Consider the following 19,381-nt stretch of genomic DNA (forward strand, 5'->3'; position numbering starts at 1 on the left):
AGAAGACAAGAAAGCAATGTTTGACCTGCTACAGACTGAGGCCATAAGAGTGTCAAAGCAGCAGATGAATGCTGGCCATCATGCAGTGGAAACATCAGCAAAGGGTATGTCTGGTGCCATATTAATCCAACACCACTCATGGCTCAGATCTATGGCCTTACCACCTGAGACCAGAACCAAGGTCAAAGAGATGCCCTTTGAAGAGTCAACCTTGAATAAACATATTGAGCAGAGGTACATCAGTGGCTATTAGCCACTGAAGGTATAGATGGAACTCTCTGTCTAAGGCAGTGATGCTCTGTATTCTTGGTGTTTGGGGGGGGGCAATCAGTGGGAGGGCTTCTAGTGTCCCTTCCCCACTTGCAGACCTCCTGAGGACACCTGGTTTTTGGCCACGGTTTGACACAGAGTGTTGGACTGGATGGGTCATTGGCCTGATCCAACATGGCTTCTCTTATGTTCTTAACCTTGTTTGCTGTGGCCACTGATGAGACATAGCTGCTTCCACACATGTTGGATAATGCACTTTCAGTGCTCTTTAGTGATCATTTGGAACAAGGTTTTCATGTGTGAAAGGATTGCTAAAGTGCATTGAAACTGCATTATTCAACGTGTGTGGAAACAACCCATCTCAAAAGAAGAAAAATGGCTAAACAGCAAAGTCTCTCGGTGTGTTACAAGAAGGGCTTTTTTTGAGGGGGAACGCTCCGGAACAGCGTTCTGGCAGCTCTAGAATCTGCCCACATGATTCCTTCCTCCTTTGGCCCCGCAGGCTCTGCAGAGGAGGCTAAGTTGCTTTGAGTTCATCCTGCTTTCTTTTCATTCCTCGGTGAGAGAGAGAGAGAGAGAGAGAGAGAGAGAGAGAGAGAGAGAGAGAGAGCAGCTGCTGCTTTGAGTTCATTCTGCTTTTTTATTCCTCAGTGAGTGAGTGAGTGAGTGAGAGAGAGAGAGAGCAAGCTGGGGCCCAGCGCAGGCTCTGCAGAGGAGGGTTAAGCTGCTTTGAGTTCATTCTGCTTTCATTCAGGGGTTTCTGTGTATGTGTTTGCTGCTTTGAGTTCATTCTGTTTTATTTTCATTCCGGGGTGGGTGGGTGAGGCTGTGTGTGTATGTATGCTGTTTTGAGTTCATTCTGCTTTCTTTTCATGAGGGGTGGGAGCTGTGTGTGTGTGCTGCTTTGAGTTCATTCTGCTTTCCTTTCATGGGGCTGTGGGGGGCTGTGTGTGTGTGCTGCTTTGAGCTCATTCTGCTTTCTTTTCACAGGGGTGGGTGGGACTGTGCATATATGTTTGTGTGTGTGTGTGTGTTGCTTTCATTCTTTTGTTGACTGTTATGGTTCCCCCAGCTTTTGAATGCAGATTAGTTCTGTGTTAGTTAAGTATCAGTTATGGTTATTTGTATTAGTTAAAATATCAGTTATGGTTATTCCAGTTTTATGCTAGGAATGGATAGCTGTGTCCAAGTCACAGAAGGCTTTCATCAATATATTCATCAGCATAAAGGTGTTCTTATATCTTAACAGCTGTAACTCAAATGGTTCTCCCCACCCTCAGCTGATTAACATCACTGAAATTGCAGTGGACATATGGGTGTTAAGGAAGTTTTTATGAATATTGTTTGTCTGGGACATTGGAATATTTATGAGCATTTCACAATGTCACAACAGCTTAGCCATTAGTAAGGTAGTGTCAGGGCTTGCTGCGGCTTGTGCTGGGTGGGGCGCCAGCATGCCTGGCACTGACAACAAAGGGGTGTCAGGGATACTGCAGGACCCTGCTCTGTGGAAGGAGCGGTGGTATACCTCACCCAGACTCCCTCTCAGTCCTCATGCTGGCCTGCTCAACCTGATCCAGTCCTCCTCCTTGATCTCCTCCTTCATCTACTTTCCTCCTCACCTCCTCTCACTCCATTCCAACTCCACTCCATCACTCCTACTCAACCCACCACACCCTGTGGGTGGACTTCCCTTTTATCCCTTCAGCCTTGCCATGCTCCACCTGCCAACCATGCCCTTCTGCTGCCTTCTAACCATGGCCCTAGCTGGCCTAGGCAGCTGCACCTGTGCTCGTTTGGCTGGAAGCACTGGGCTGGTCCACCTGTGCCTCCTTGGCTGGCTGCCCCTCTTCTCCCACAGAATGCCTCAGGCAGCTCCACCTGGAGTTGCTTAGCTGCTGGCATCCCCTGGGCTAGGTTATTGCTTTCAAGCTGGGCTGCAGGCTGGGGCGTGGCTCTGAGCTGCTGAGGCTGCTTCTCCTCCTTGGCTGGTAAGGCTTCAGTTTGGCCAGTTGCTGTCTGTCCCCACTGTTTTTGCCCTCCCCATCTGCTCTGGTCCCCTCTGGGTTGCCCCCACTCTCTCTGCTTGGCCCCCTGGACTCCCACTGGAGGGTGGGGCTAGCTGGCCTCCACTTCCCCCTTCTAACCCTCTGAGGCTTGGGTGTCTCTTCCCTTCCTTCTGTGGCTGGCTGGTTCTGGGTCTGGCTGTCTGCTGGGAATGCTGGGCCACTGTTTCCCAGAGGTCTCCCGTCCTCTTCTCCAGGTAAGTCTGGGGGCTGGGCTGCGGACCCCAGACAGGTAGATTTGGCAGGCAACAAAAAAAGCCATTTTAAACTAAGTATAAATCTAATGCAGCTAAAGGTGTGTATCTAATTATTTTTTTTTATAAAATTTTTTATTGGAATTAGAAATATTTGGTCATTTATAACAATCAAAATACTCTAATATTCCAGTTCTAACCCCCTCCCTTCCCCCCCCCGTTTGTTGACTTCCAACAGTTTTCCAACCCTTTGTCTATTCTTCCCCTACTCATTTCAACTTATTTTGTCAATTAAACATATACTTTCACACTCTTCTAAGCTAATCTATTATAACACAGTGCTAAGTCAATTTCCCTTCACTTATCAACTAACTAATATATTCCTGGCATATTATTCAATAGTAATAATACTGGTAATATTCTCAATATCCTGTACTCTAACTTATTCATTCTAATGTCATCAATATGGGACAAACAATTTATCCCTCCCTATACATAACTTGAGTACTCATAAGTGATGAATACATTTATAAGTCAACCAATTTAACTTATACTCTATATGTTACTCTTTACTTCCTCTTATATCTCTTATCTTTATAACATAAAGTCAATCAATTTGACTCGTATTCTACACATTTCTAAATATAACTATAAACACAATATACATTCAACATAAGTCCATCAATTTGACCCATGTTCTGCACATTTCTAAATATCGCTATAACCAAAAATACCTTCAGCATAAGTCAATCAATTTAACCTATATTCTATATGCTACTTCTCATTCCCTCCCTTCTTGTATTCATGAATTTTAATTCTGTTAATTCTCAATTACACCCCTATCTGCCAGCAACATAATTAATTAATTGATTTCTATTCTTATATATCACATAATAACTATTACTCAATACTGTATAGAATAATCAAATAGAATAATTGCTTAGTAATTCTTCTTTAACTCTCCTCCCCCCGGTATAGTCACTTCTCTCTTCTTTTGTTTTTCTTCAATAATTTTCAAACTGCCACAGTTCTCCTCCCATCTCCCATTTTTTCACCAAATATTGTTTCAGCTTCTCCCAATCTGTGTTAAACTGTCCTGGATCAAGGTCTCTTAGTTTTCTTGTCAGTTTATCCATCTCCGCCATGTACAGCAATTTGTAAATCCAGTCCTCGATAGTTGGCACTTCTTGTACTTTCCACTTTTGCGCATACAAAAGTCTAGCCGCTGCTGTCATGTAAAAAAGCAATGTCCTATGTTGTGCTGGAATATCTTCCATTCCCAAGTTCAGTAGCAGGAGTTCTGGGTTCTTATTAACATGAAACTGTAAAATCTCACTTATTACTCTTATTATTTCCCCCCAGTACTGCCTGACTACCTCACAAGTCCACCACATATGATACAAAGATCCTTCATGCTTTTTACATTTCCAGCATTTATTAGACGTGTTCACATTCCCTAGCGCAATTTTCTTTGGTGTCAGGTACCAACGATAGATCATTTTATAGACATTCTCTTTAACGTTAGTGCATGTCGTAATCTTCAAAGTATTTTTCCACAAGTGTTCCCACGCCTCCATTGTTATTTCTTTATTAAAATTTATAGCCCACTTCACCATTTGCACCTTAACTACCTCTTCTTCAGTATACCATTTTAACAACACTTTATAGACCTTTGAAATTTCCTTTTTGTCTTCTTGTAAAATTACTTCCTCCAAGTCCGAGTTCTCCATTCTTATCCCTCCCTTGGCACAATCCGATTTATAAAGGTCTCTGAGCTGTCTATATTGAAACCAGTCATAGTTTGGAGACAACTCTTCTTGCGTCTTTATTCTTAATTTAGAAAATTCTATTTGTGTTATCTCCTTATACGTTAAACACTGTTGTTCATTATCAACAGTTCTCGGATCTATCACTTCATAAGGAACCACCCAGGAGGGAATTCCTTCTTGTAGGTAATCTCTGTACTTTTTCCATATTGTGAAGAGGCTTCTCCGAATGTAATGGTGTAAAAACATAGAGTCCGCTTTTACTTTATCATACCATAAATATGCATGCCATCCAAATATTTTTTTATATCCCTCTAAGGCCAGCAATTTGCAATTTTTAAGCATCATCCAGTCCTTCAGCCAAACCAAGCAGATTGCCTCATAGTAAAGTCTTAGGTTGGGCAGTTGCATTCCGCCTCTCTCTTTCGCATCCTGTAACACTTTCATTTTCACTCGAGGCTTTTTGCCTGCCCAAACAAAGTCCGATATCTTTATCTGCCATTTCTCAAACTGCTTGGAGTCCCGAATAACTGGTATTGTCTGTAACAAAAACATCACTCTTGGCAGCACATTCAGCTTGACTGCTGCAATTCTTCCCAACCATGACAAATTCAATCTATTCCATTTAATCAGGTCTCACTCTATTTGAGTCCACAATTTCTCATAGTTATTCTTGAATAGATCTATATTCTTTGCAGTCAGTTCAGTTCCCAAGTATTTCACCTTGTTTGTTACTTCACAGTCTGTTATTTCCATAAGTTGCTGTTGTTTTTGTTTAATCATATTTTTACACAGTATCTTTGACTTCTTTTTATTTACAAAAAAACCTGCCAAATCTCCAAATTCTGTGATTTTTTCTATTACCCTTGGCATGTTTTCAATTGGATCTTCCACAATTAACATTATATCATCTGCAAATGCTCTGACCTTATAGGAAAAGTCTTTTATCTTTATTCCACGGATTGCATTATCTTCTCGGATTTGTATCATCAAAATTTCCAAAACCATTATAAACAACAGTGGAGACAACGGGCAACCTTGTCTTGTACCTTTGCCTATAGTCAATTTCTTAGTCACCTCGTCATTCACCACAATTGCTGCACTCTGGTCTCTGTAGATTTCTTTTACTGCTCTGATAAATCTTTCTCCCAACTGTAGCTGTTCCATAGTGGCGAACATAAAATCCCAGTTCAAATTGTCAAAAGCTTTTTCAGCGTCCACAAAGAAGAACCCAACCTCCTTATCACAACGCCTATCATAATATTCAATAGCATTTATAACTGTCCTTAAATTGTCTCTAATTTGTCTATTTGGTAAAAAACCAGCTTGTTCTTCCCCAATAACTTCGGATAGCCATCCCTTTACTCTTTCCGCTAAGATCTTCGCAAAGATCTTATAGTCATTGTTAAGTAAGGAAATAGGTCTGTAATTTTTGACGTTAGTCAAGTCCTGTCCTTCTTTAGGGATCAATGATATGTTAGCTTCACTCCAAGTATCTGGAATTCTTTGGTCTCTCATAACACCATTGATCACTTCTTTTAGGAATGACACCAGTTCATTAACCATTACCTTGTAAAATTTAGCTGTGAGTCCATCAGGCCCTGGCGCCTTACCCAGATTTGTTGACTGTATTGCCTTCCTTATCTCTTCCTCTGTCACTTCACTATTCAATTTATTTCTCCAATCTTCCGAGATCACTGGGAGCCTCATTTTCCCCAGATATGTCGCTATTGAATCTTTATTCACCTCTTTTTTATTATACAATTTAGCGTAAAATTTGTAAAAGGCTCTACTAATAGCAGTCTGTTCCAGATATACTTTAGTATCCTCACATATTTTATTTATTGTCTTCTTCTCCTTTCTCTTCTTCAATTGCCATGCCAAATATTTCCCAGGTTTATTTGCTCCTTCAAACGACTTTTGATTCATTCTCTTCAGATTCCATTCCAGTTCTTTTTTTTTTTTTTTGAAAAATTTTTATTGGGTTAGAATCCATTATTTCCACATTTACATTCAATTTTCCCCAATTTTTTCATCTCTAACCCCCTCCCTTTCCCCCCCTTTTTGTTGACTTCCAACAGCTTTCCAACCCTTTGTCCCCTTTCCCTTACTTTTATTAGCTTCCTCTATCTAAAACAAATATATATTCTCCATTATTCTAAGCAGTACATCCTTAACTATTTTTAACATTATATGCCCAAACTGTAAGTCTTTGTTTCCATCTTAGATAAACAATTTATCCCAATTTTTCAATTTCAGATATTTCTATATATCATAAACCATATAGATCATACATTCGTTTATATCAAACAATTTGACTTATTCTCTATATATATTACTCATTCTATCTTTTTATAATAGTTCTATATATCTCTCCTCACGTAGTCAATCAATTTGACCCATCTATATCTTCAGACATTCAGTTTGGTACAAAACTTATCAGAAAAAAAGAAAATATTGTTAGTTAATCGCTCCTTATATTTAGTCCTTATAATTAATTATTTTCTCTATGTTCTGTTTGTTAACCTATATATATCTATATATATGTCAATCTATTAATCTGACTGCTTATTAATTCACATTTATCTCTTCTCCCCCCGGTAAAGTCTCCCCCCTCTACTTCAATACTTCAGTAGTTCTCAAACTGCCACAGTTTTCCTCCCACCTCCCATTTCTTCTCCAGGTATTGTTTCAGCTTCTCCCAGTCTGTGTTGAACTGCCCTGAGTCCAGATCTCTCAGTTTTCTTGTCATCTTGTCCATTTCAGCCATATACAGCAATTTGTAAGTCCAATCTTCAATAGTTGGCACTTCTTGTACTTTCCATTTTTGCGCATACAAAAGTCTAGCTGCTGCTGTCATATAAAATATCAACGTCCTGTGTTGGGCTGGAATTCCCTCCATTCCCAAGTTCAGTAGCAGGAGTTCTGGGTTCTTATTAATTTGAAATTGTAAAATTTCACTCATTTCTCTTATTATTTCCCCCCAGTACTGCCTAGCTACCTCACACGACCACCACATATGATAGAGGGAACCCTCATGCTTCTTACATTTCCAGCATTTATTAGAAGTATTCAAATTCCCTAGCGCAATCTTCTTTGGTGTCATGTACCAACGATAGATCATTTTGTAAATGTTCTCTTTGATATTAATACATGTCGTTGTCTTCATTGTAGTTTTCCACAAGTATTCCCATGCCTCCATTGTTATTTCTTTATTAAAGTTTATAGCCCATTTCACCATTTGTGTTTTAACTATCTCATCCTCGGTATACCACTTCAACAGTACTTGGTATACCTTGGATATTCTTTTCTTATCTTCTTTAAGAAGGGTCTGCTCTAGTTCCGAATTCTCTATTCGTATACCTCCCTTTACAGAGTCCGAATTATATAAGTCTCTGATCTGTCTATACTGGAACCAATCGTAGTTAGGTGATAGTTCCTCTTGTGTCTTTATTCTAAGTTTGGATGCTTCAGTTTTAGTTATTTCTTTATACGTTAAACATTGTTGTTCATTATCAACAGCTCTCGGGTCTATCACCTCATATGGAACCACCCACAAAGGGGTTCCTTCTTGTAGATAAATTCTGTACTTCTTCCAGATTATGTATAGACTTCTTCGAACAAAGTGATGCAGGAACATCGAGTTGACCTTTACTTTGTCATGCCATAAATATGCGTGCCATCCAAATATTTTTTTATATCCCTCTAGGGCTAATAGTTTCTTGTTCTTTAATGTCATCCATTCTTTCAACCAAACTAGGCAGATTGCATCATGATAAAGTCTCAGATTGGGCAGTTGCATTCCGCCTCTTTCCTTTGCATCTTGTAAAACTTTCACTTTCACTCGAGGCTTCTTGCCTGCCCAAACAAAATCTGATATTTTCCTCTGCCATTTTTCAAATTGTTTGGAGTCTCTGATGATTGGTATTGTCTGTAGCAAAAACATTACTCTTGGTAACACATTCATCTTAACTGCTGCAATCCTGCCCAACCATGACAAATTCAATCTATTCCATTTAATCAAGTCTCTCTCTATCTGAGTCCATAGTTTTTCATAATTGTTTTTGAATAGATCTATGTTCTTTGCAGTTAATTCGACTCCCAAATATTTCACTTTACTTGTTACTTCACAATCCGTTGTTTCCATTAACAATTGTTGTTTCTGCTTAGTCATATTTTTGCATAATATCTTTGACTTCTTTTTGTTAATGAAGAAACCTGCCAAGTCTCCAAACTCCTTGATCTTATCTATCACTCTTGGCATGTTCTCCAATGGGTCCTCTACAATTAACATTATGTCATCCGCAAATGCTCTGACCTTGTATGAATAGTCCTTTATTTTTATTCCACGAATTTCATCATCTTGACGTATTTGTATCATCAGAATCTCCAATACTAAAATGAACAACAATGGAGATAACGGGCAACCTTGTCTTGTTCCTTTACTTATCGTCAATTTCTTGGTCAATTCATCATTCACCACGATTGCTGCAGTCTGGTCTCTATAAATTTCCTTAATTGCTCTGATGAATCTTTCTCCCAATTGTAGCTTTTCCATAGTGGCAAACATAAAGTCCCAGTTTAAATTGTCAAACGCTTTTTCAGCGTCTACAAAGAAGAAACCAACCTCTTTGTCACAACGCTTGTCATAATATTCAATAGCATTGATCACTGTCCTTAAGTTGTCTCTTATTTGTCTGTCTGGCAAAAAGCCTGCTTGTTCCTCCTCTATGACTTCCGAGAGCCACCCCTTCAATCTCTCCGCCAATATCTTCGCAAAAATTTTATAGTCATTGTTGAGTAGCGATATAGGTCTATAATTTTTCACATTAGTCAGGTCTTGGCCCTCTTTTGGGATCAATGATATATTCGCTTCACTCCAAGTTTCTGGAATCCTTTGATCCCTTAAAACCCCATTCATCACCTCTTTTAGGAATGGTGCCAGTTCATTAGCCATTGTCTTATAGAATTTAGCCGTAAGTCCATCTGGCCCTGGCGCCTTTCCTAGATTTGCAGATTGTATTGCCTTACTTATTTCCTCGTCAGTTACTTCACTATTCAACTTATTTCTCCAAGCTTCCGAGATTTCTGGAAGTTTGGTTTTCTCCAAATATGACGCTATTGATTCTTTGTTTACTTCTTTTTTATTATACAGCTTAGCGTAAAATTTATAAAAGGCTCTACTAATGGTAGCCTGCTCCAAATACGTTTTGTTATCTTCGCAAATTTTATTTATTATCTTCTTTTCCCTTTTCTTCTTCAATTGCCATGCCAGGTACTTCCCAGGTTTATTAGCACCCTCAAACGCTTTTTGATTCAGTCTTTTGAGATTCCACTCCAATTCTTTATTGCTCATTGCTGTTAGCTGTTCTTGAAGTATTTTAATTTCCTGGTATACCTTCTTTTTCCCTGGTCTCTTTTTTAGCTGTATTTCTTTGGCTTTTATTTTCTCCTCAATCTCTTGTCTTTTCTCCTCTTTCTTCTTTCTTGCTCTACCATTTAAGTCCATTAGTATGCCCCTTACAACCGCCTTGTAAGCATCCCAAACTTTATTGGTTGGTACTTCTTTATTCACGTTGTATTGTATAAAAAACTTTGTCTCTCTTCTCAATATTTCCATATTCTCTCTTTCCTGTAACAAGTCCTCATTTATTCTCCATGCTTTCCTTTTTCTCTTTTTTCCAAATTTCCACATAATTGGGTTGTGATCTGAGCCTACCATAGGCATTATTTCTACCTCCTTAGTCCATAATGCTAAGTCTTTTGAGGCCCAGATCATATCAATTCTTGATAATGTAGAATGCCTTGCAGAATAAAAAGTAAACTGTCTGCTTTTAGGATATTCTCTCCTCCATACATCTTCAAGAGTCTCTTGTTGAATCAACTCAAAAAAAAGCTTTGGTAATAGTCCTCTTTTCTTTTGTGCCGTTGTAGTCTTTTTGTCTAGTTCCAAGTCTGTCACTCCATTGAAGTCTCCAGCAAGAATTATCTGGTCATATGCAAGATCGTCTAAATGCTTCCTTAAATCCTCAAAGAAGCTTTCTTTTGCACCGTTAGGTGCATAAAGTCCGACTACCAACACTCTCTTTAAATTCCAAATACATTCCACTGCTACAAATCTAGCTTCCACATCTCTCATAACAAATTTTGGCTGTAGCTCCTCTTTTATGTACAACACCACTCCTCTTTTTTTCTTGTTGGAGGCCGCTACAAATTCTTTGCCCAGTTTTCCAGATTTTAAATATTTTATATCCTGCTTTCTGATATGGGTCTCTTGCAAACAAACAATGTCACATTTTTGTTTTAGTAGCCAGTGAAAAGTATTTTTCCTCTTATTCGGTGAGTTTAGTCCATTTACATTCCAAGATAATACTTTACACTCCATACTCATGATCTTGTTGGTAAGTCTTTTTCATTGTCCTTAATAAATCGCTCCATCTCTCGCTCAGATCTGATGCGTTTTTTGGCCCCTCCAAACTCAAAGGACACTCCTTCCGGTAACTCCCATCTGTACCTGATTTTCATGTCCTTCAAAATCTGAATTAGCACTTTATATTTTTTCCGGTCCAGTAACACTGATCTGGGCAGTTCCTTCATTATAATAATCGTCTTGCCATCAATCTCCAATGGATCTTGAAACTGTTTTGTCACAATCCTCTCTTTCATATTTCGTGTTGTAAACTGCACAATCACATCTCTTGGTAGTTTCCTCTGGGTTGCTATTCTCGAATTCACACGGTATGCCACATCTAGGATAGCCACAACTTCCTCCTCCTCCTTCCCCAGGTACTCAGCCAACACCTCAGTCATCTGTTCTTGCGCTGACTTTCCTTCCACTTCTGGCAAGCCACGAAAACGTAGCTGCTTCTCCATATGTTTAGTTTCTGCAACTGACATTCTCCCCTTCACCAATCTCATCTCTGTTTGTTGCGTGTCTGCTAAATTCTCCATCGCGTCTTCTACTGTTTTAACTCTCTGCTGCGTTCCTTGTAATTCACTTCGTATTGTTTCCATACCTTTTTTCACTTCTGACAGCTCCGATTTTACTGTCTGTGTAACCTCTTTAACCTCTTTTATCAGCTCCAATTTCGTGTCCTTAAGTTCTTTAATCATATCTAAAAGTTTTTTGTCCAGGTTTTTATCCAGGTTTTCTATTGCCGATTGCCACTCTTTTTTTGACATCGTGGGGCTTGCTTTAGCTCGCTCCCACGAATCCGCTCTCTTCCTTAACTCCGTGGCGTAAAATTTAACGTTTTTCTATTTTAAATATCCCGGTCTTCTTATAGAAATTAAATTTTAAAGAGTCCAAAATGTCGGGCGTCTTTTCTCTATGGTTTCTCTATGATTTTGTAATCCAAGATGGCCTACTTCCTCTTCCGCTGAAGCCGCGACCCTTCCCCTTTCAAAAATGGCAATTCCCTACTTCCTGCCCTCCAGCAAGGGCCGCTTCTCTCCAGCCACTCTATTGTTATTACGCACTTCCTGTCTCCCGTCTTCCCACAGCAGATCTCGCGATGGTGTCTTTTTCTCACAGCTCCAAAGCCACAGGTATTCAAAACAATAGTCCCATTTCTTTAATAACTTCTTTAAACTTAGTCTCTTTTTAAATTCAATTCCTGCCGAGTCTTCCCCTCCTTTTCACTAGTCTGTTGCAGTTTAAAAATCTACTTTTTTTCCTCTCTGTTTTTATCAATCTGTCCCGTCTCAGAAGATAATGATCTTTACCTTCTCTTCACTTTTCTCGGGTTGTAATCGCTGTTTCGATTTTAAGTTCTCCTCTCAGCTTCTTCCCCCAATCGAAGCTTGGGTATGTAGGTCTTATGCCAGCCGAATTGGCCCCAAAACTGCCGCAGAGATTATAGCCGACCCGTCGCAAGGTGGGACCTCAAGGATCGGGAGTGGACCCGTTGTGTAGAGCCCCCCCTCGTCCGAGATCTAGCTCACCCTAGGGTCTTGAGCGTTCTTTGCCTGCTCCCCGCCTGAGAGCAGTCGGCCGCGGGCTATTTTCACCCCGCCGGCCGGTTAAAACGGCAGTCCGGTCAGCTCCGCAAGTGGAGCTGCGTTAGACCTCCATGGATCCCAAACAGGAAGTCCAGATTCCATTCCAGTTCTTTATTATTCATTGCTGTCAACTGTTCTTGTAAAATTTTAATGTCTTGGTAAATTTTCTTCTTCCCTGGTCTTTTCTTTAATAGTATTTCTTTGGCTTTTATTTTCTCTGTAATCTCCTGTCTCTTCTCCTCTTGTTTTTTCCTGGCTCTTCCGTTTAAGTCCATTAGTATGCCTCTAATTACTGCCTTATAGGTATCCCATACCTTGTTGGGTGGTACTTCTCGATTCATGTTGTATTGTATGAAGAACTTAGTTTCCCTTCTCAACGTCTCCAAGTTTTCTCCCTCTTGCAACAAGTCCTCATTTATTCTCCATCCTTTCCTCTTAGTTCTTTTCCCAAACTTCCACATAATTGGATTGTGATCTGAGCCTACCATAGGCATTATTTCCACCTCTTTAGTCCATAACACTAAGTCCTTTGAGGCCCAGATCATGTCAATTCGTGATAAAGTAGAGTGTCTTGCGGAAAAAAATGTGAATTGTCTGCTCTTGGGATTCTGTATTCTCCATACATCTTCCAAAGTTTCCTGCTGCATTAATGCAAAAAATTTTTTTGGTAGTAGTCCTCTTTTCTTTTGTGCAGTTGCTGATTTCTTATCCTGCTCCAAATTTGTAACTCCATTGAAGTCTCCTGCAAGAATTATCTGGTCGTAAGAAAGTTCATCTAATTGCTTCCTCAAATCCTCAAAGAAGCTTTCTTTTGCTCCATTAGGTGCATAGATTCCAATCACCAGCACTTTCTTTGAATTCCATGTACATTCCACCGCTAAAAATCTGGCTTCTGGGTCCTTAAACACTAACTTTGGCTGCAGCTCCTCTCTAATATACAGGACCACTCCCCTTTTTTTCTTTTTTGTGGCTGTTGCAAAATGAGTGCCCAATTTGCTCAGTTTTAGATATTTTACATCCTGTTTTCTAATATGAGTCTCTTGTAAACAAACAATATCACATTTCTGTTTTAATAGCCAGTGAAAAGTACTTTTTCTCTTATTGGGTGAATTAAGTCCATTTACATTCCAAGATATAACCTTACATTCCATATTCATAGCCTTGTTGCTGGTAAGTCCTTTTCATTGTCCCTCATAAACTTTTCCATTTCAAATTCAGATCTGATGCGCTTTTTCACTCCTCCAAACTCAAATGCCAGTCCTTCCGGTAATTCCCATCTATACCTTATTTTCATGTCCTTCAAAATTTGGACTAAGGCTTTATATTTTTTCCGATCAAGCAACACCGATCTTGGTAACTCCTTCATAATAATCACCGTCTTGCCATCAACCTCCAATGGGTCTTGGAATTGCTTGCTCACAATCATTTCTTTCATATTTCTGGTTGTAAATTGCACAATCACGTCTCTTGGTAACTTCCTCTGGGTCGCAAATCTTGAGTTTATACGATACACCACATCTAGGATAGCCACGATTTCTTCTTCTTCCTTCCCCAGGTATCCAGCTAACACTTCAGCAACTTGCTCTTGAGCTGTCTTTCCCTCCATCTCCGGCAAACCGCGAAACCTTAGCTGCTTTTCCATATACTTGCTCTCCGCAATAGCCATTCTGCCCCTCATCGTCTTCATATCTGTCCGTTGCGTGTCTGAGAGAATCTCCATCGCCTTCTCCACCACGTTAACTTTTTGCTGTGTTACTTCCATTCCCTTTTTCATTTCTGCCAATTCACTTTTAACTGTCTCTTTAACTTCTTTGATCTCTTTCACCAGCTCCTGCTGGACCTTTAACATTTCCGAAAATCTTTTGTCTAAATTTTCCATAGCCGTCTGCCACTCTTTTTTCGACATCGTGGGGCTTGACTTGCCTCGCTCCCACGAATCTGCTCGTTTCCTTAACTCCGTGGCGCTTGGCTAAGTGTCCCTTTAATTTAATTTAATTCAAATGTCCCGGTTTCAAAAGGAAAAAAAAGAAGCACTTACAAGATCCAAAATGCCGGGCGTCTTTTCTCTATGGTTTTTCTATATTTTTGTAATCCAATATGGCATACTTCCTCTTCTGCTGAAGCCCGTGCCCTTCCCTCTTCCTGTCTGCCTTAGGGCCGTCTCTCTCCAGCAGCTCTATCACAATTACGTACTTCCTGTTTCCCGTCTCCTCACAGCAGCTCTCGCGATGGTAGAAGCTTTCTCCCAGTCTGTTATCTCCTCACAACCACAGGTATGAACAACAATCCTCCGATTTCTCTAATTACTTCTTTTAGCTTAGTCCTTTTACTAATCTGTTTCTTGCCGAGTCTTCCTCTACTTTTAATCAAACTGTTGCAGTTTAAAAGTCCCCTTTAATGCTTCTTTGCTTTAAGTAATTCGTCCCGTTTCAAGAGATAGTGATCTTTACCTTTTCAAACGTCTTTCTGGGTTGTAATCACTGCTTCAAAGGTGTGTATCTAATTTTGAATTGCTCCAGTAAAGCAAAGCCTCCCTGATAAATTGAAAATTCAATATTCATTAGACTAGGAATTTTAGACTCTGTAGAATTTTGAGAAAGAATTTTGGATCTTGTTTTCTATGCTGGCAGAAGGAATCTGTTAGAATTTATATTTGTGAGATGGGTTTTGGATTTTTAGAGGCCCCCTCCTTCTTGCATATTTTAAAATATGATTCCAAAGAAATGAAATGTTTGGGAAAAGGAATGGAAGATTTCACTTTTTGTAGAGGATACAGAAATGGAAAAAACCCTTTCTCATGATAGTGTAATTTCCCAAGCTTACTCACATTTATCTCATCATAATGCATTGTGCTGGGTTCCAGGAAGTGGCATCACTTCCGGGACGTGGTGTCACTTCCGGGAGTGACGTCATCACACATTTCTGGGAGCGCACACACATGTGATAATAGAGAGTTCCACCATCTCTTTTCCCAGAAAAAATGACCTGGTTACAAGAGTAGTAGACAGAAGAACTCGATGAACAATAGTTACACGTATGTACAACCCTGTTTTCTCAATCTCTAATGTGCCACCAGAGATCTGTTTTATTTTTTTGCTACAATACACTAACACAACTCCTTCTCTGGGCTGAAATGATCCTTCTAAACACATGCACACACTTGCCATCTCCTTCTCTCTTCCGGGATTGTGACCCCAGGAGGTCCTGTGTTGCCCTTTTCTAGAGCTCAAACAATTTTGTGGGTGTGTGTCTCACCCTCCACTCTTCCCAGTATGAGTCACATGCTAGGTAGGGACAGCTTAGGCTAGTAATGTGTGTGTGGGGGGGAGGGGGAGTTATTTATTTATTTCAAAATTTATGCCCTGTTATTTCATTGTGTAATGTCTAACAACATTAAAATATACCCAGTGAATTCAAGGAGGTTTAGGAGACTAAGCACTGTGCTTCCCTCATGGTGCCCACCCCCGTGCAGCCCCCTTCTGGTAGCTTTTCTGGTCCAGCCATGCTGGTGGTGGGTTCCCGCCTAGGTAGTATCCATAGGGTGCCATCTGTCAGACTATGGCATTCCAGTTGGCTAGAGTCTGCCTTCCTCCCTTCTGCAAGAAGACAAGGTCTTTTGATTTCAAAAGGTTTTATTTGAAAGACAGCATTCAGGCCCAGATGTCCACATTCCAGGACCAAGCAGATCCTGGCTGAGCAAAGCTTTGTTAGGAATGAGATACAGAACGAAAGTTGTTACACATCAAACCCTCAGAGCCCAGCCTCCCCCCAGAGTTCACATAGCAGGAAACTTCTCGGTGAGAATGCTGGCCAGCCAAGGTCGGCTGAGAACAGGTAAGATGCAGTATCCTCTCCCATGGAATCGGCTCCTGGCATCCAACGGGGCCTAGAGAGAGAGGAAGACTAAACAACTACAGAAATAAGTATGGCGTTACTCAGGTTGCATTTCTCTAGGATAACAGACTCTGACACCATCTCTGCTGGCCATCGGGGGCCTTTCCTCTGGCCAGGAGGCCTTAGAGGACAGAGCGTTACTTTGAGGCTTCGCAGGATGCTGGACAGGGTTCCACTGTGAGTGCTGGCAGACTTCAGGCTACTGCTACTGTATGACTGTATGAATAGTCTCAGTTCAGCTCTGGCTGGCGGTGTTTGCTCTCCCTCCTTGTGAGAAACGGCTGCCTGACCCGGGCTGACTACTGCTTTGTTAGACCCGCCAAGGGTTCTGTTGCTGGCCGTTCTACTGCACCCACTGCACTCGGAGTGGAAGATTCTCAGTCTGAACTTGGGTACATCTTGCATTCTGATCCATTTCCTGATGTCTCAGTGGGTGACCTGCTTCCTCTCTCAGCTACTGAAACCTTGTTTATAACTGAAGCAACTGATGCACGTGGCAAAATCCCTGGAACTTGATGTTTTGGGCTTGGAGCTAATCCTCAAAGCTGTTCAGTCTGATGCTCTGGGACCTATAGCCATCCCAAGTGTTACAGGGACTCCTGGATATTGCTTTAGGACTCTGATCCAAACTTACTCTGGGCCCCTTTTGGTATAGAAGGCTGAGACCCTATACAAGGTGCACCAAGACAGCCATAGTTTCCTTTTTACCACTCAAATCATGCAATCAAAGCCGGAGTTTAGCTCTCACTGCGCCCCTTCCGACGGAGAGGGGGACAGCTAGATGGTCTACCCCTCTGGGGGGGGCATGGCTTTCTGGGTGGCCAACTATCAAGCCATCATGGGATGCGAGAAGACAAGAAATAAGATGGCCATAGTCATTCAAGCATAAGGTTCACTAAACAACAAATGAATTCTGCTAGATAGACTGTTAACCAAAGAAAAGCCGTCCAGTAACTGGATTGTTCCAATTCCTCTTTAGCATCCCAGGTGTCATGTCTGGCTCAGATCAACCACTTTAGCCAACAAGACCAGGTCAAAGATAGAGGTGCTACCATCTTACAGTGAGGACTTATTTAGTAGCCAAACTGATTACACCCTAGATGGGTTAGGCAAAAAGAAAACCACAGCCCAGTCTTTGAGTGCAGGCCCAGCAGCCTCCAAGCCCAGGTAAGTTCCCAGGCATAAATTTCAGTTTCAGTACCGAAGATTTTAACAGGTACCAACCTCTTCTTCTTAGTGGCTACTAGCCATGGTGACTGAAGGGAACCTCAACCAACCTCTGAATGCCCATGCCAGGAGGCCACTTCAGGGGACGGCCTCAGCCTCTTGGCCCACTTGTCCCCCCGCCCCCAGTAGCTGGCTGGCCAAAGTGTGAGACAGGAGGCTGGACTGGATGGGCCACTGGTCTGATCCAGCAGGGCTCCTCTTCTTATGTTATTATTATTAGCAGGGGTTTTTTTCTGGGAAAAGAGGTGGCAGAACACTCAAGAGGGAAATGAGGAAGAAACACACAGGATTCTTTGAAATCATATTAGTTTCAAGCGCTATTGCCGAGTGTTTTCAAAAGGTGCTGGAACTCCGTTCCCCCGCGTTCCCCCTGAAAAAAAGCCCTGATTATTAGTATTTTTCATGCCCCAATATCAGTTTCTGCATACTGCACACTCTACACATGAAAAGAGCACTATTCTTTACTTTAAACAGGACAAGATAATTTTGTAAGGATACACATTGATTTTGTCTGTTTTCAGGGTTCCAGAAAAGGTCTGTGAGACTCAGCCTTGTCCATTCCTTGATGGGGCCTCTCTGCTATCAAGTATGCGTATGAACGGGCGGCTGTCAGTTCCTGCGGCTTCCACCAGGGCCCGGGCTTTGTCTGCCGCCGTCCGCAGGGGGGGTCTCCATGCCCAGCATGACCCACTACCTTCATCAAGCATTACTCCATAGATGTGAACTCCAGGAGGAAGGTGGCTGAGGGGAGGGTTGTCTATAGGCTTCCCAGGTGCCCGCTGGTGGCAGGCAAACTCCTGGGGACTTGCCCCCTCACCCACCCAAGGGGACATGCTCTTGGAGGTTGCCCACCACCCGCAGGGACATCAGGAGCATGTGCCAAGCACGCGCTCCCAACTGGCACAGTGATGTCACTTCCAGAAGTGATGTTGTTGCGCCACCTGCAGGAGCATTTCCACGCTTTGTTGGGGGCCGATTTGGTAAGTGCAAGGTACTCCAGCCCCCCGACGGGAGGTGAGGGGTACCTGGCAACCCTGGGTGTCCGACATAGTCTCTTTCATTGAGAGCCTCACACCCACCTCCAGAGTAAGTGAGCTTGCTGATCTCCCAATGCGGGACTGCACAGAATCCACAACGCTGAAAAGAGGGTGGCATGACCTGTAACTGTTGTTCATCAAGTGATCTCCTGTGCAGGATATTACCAAGACTCCCCTCAGCAGTAATTAGTCTGGTGATAAGGAAAAAATGGCAAGTGCTGGAGTCCCCCCACCCCTTTACATCACCATATTTTTCTTCCTGCCCAAGTCCAATTTATTGCACCTAATCTTTGTATTGATTTTGTTAGGCAGGGTGTATCCCTTGAGCAACTCGTCAAAGTAACCCATGCTGAGCTCTAGTTTTGAAAGGCTGACTTATGTTGGAATAGACTTTAAATTGTTAAAGCAGCTATTGTGAAGTTTTCTCCTGCTGGTGGCAAAAGAGCACCAGTATGGCAGCACCATCCGTTGCTCTCCTAAGTTCTATGAGGAGCGCCTCCAGCCCGCTTACGAAGATCGCTGAGCTGGCCCTGTTAAGGAGCTCATGCATGCTTCCTTCTGCAGGGAGATGTTGCTTTGGTTTGGCACCCAAAATGGAGCCGGGGGGGGGGGAGCTTCTTGGAGCACCTGTAGGAGCTTGTCACCCTAACCATCCACTTTCGGGGTTCTCCTACTTCTGTTTTGAGCTTTCTGAGACCTGGTTAAGGCTCCTTCACGTGCCATGGGAATTTTTGAAGGCTCCATTCACATTTCCTTACCTCCATCCTCCGCAGCTGCCCCCTCGAGCTTTGAATGTTTTTTTTTAAAGAAGTGGCAAGTTCTGTAGCATGGCCATATTACAACATGGGCTCTCCATGTGGTAGTGTCAGAGTGGCAATGCCTGCCCTTCCTTTCTTACACATCCCTGTGCATTGTGCTGTCAAAGA

At 41.8% G+C, this 19,381-nt stretch overlaps 1 protein-coding gene across 2 annotated transcripts in view; it reads left to right on the forward strand.

Annotated features, from left to right (window-relative positions):
* Positions 1-19,381, forward strand: part of LOC129337730 (sulfotransferase 1 family member D1-like) — a 59,008-nt gene that overhangs the window by 16,567 nt on the left and 23,060 nt on the right. Inside the window, exon 1 of one of the 2 annotated variants that reach the window (XM_054991661.1) lies at positions 14,508-14,570. The exons of the other annotated variant lie outside the window; for it this stretch is intronic. The gene's annotated coding sequence lies outside the window, so the exon portion shown is untranslated. Of the gene's footprint in view, positions 1-14,507; positions 14,571-19,381 lie in introns of those variants that run through there. 2 annotated transcript variants of the gene reach the window in all.

Source organism: Eublepharis macularius, chromosome 11, assembly GCF_028583425.1.
Source record: "Eublepharis macularius isolate TG4126 chromosome 11, MPM_Emac_v1.0, whole genome shotgun sequence".
Taxonomy (NCBI): domain Eukaryota; kingdom Metazoa; phylum Chordata; class Lepidosauria; order Squamata; family Eublepharidae; genus Eublepharis; species Eublepharis macularius.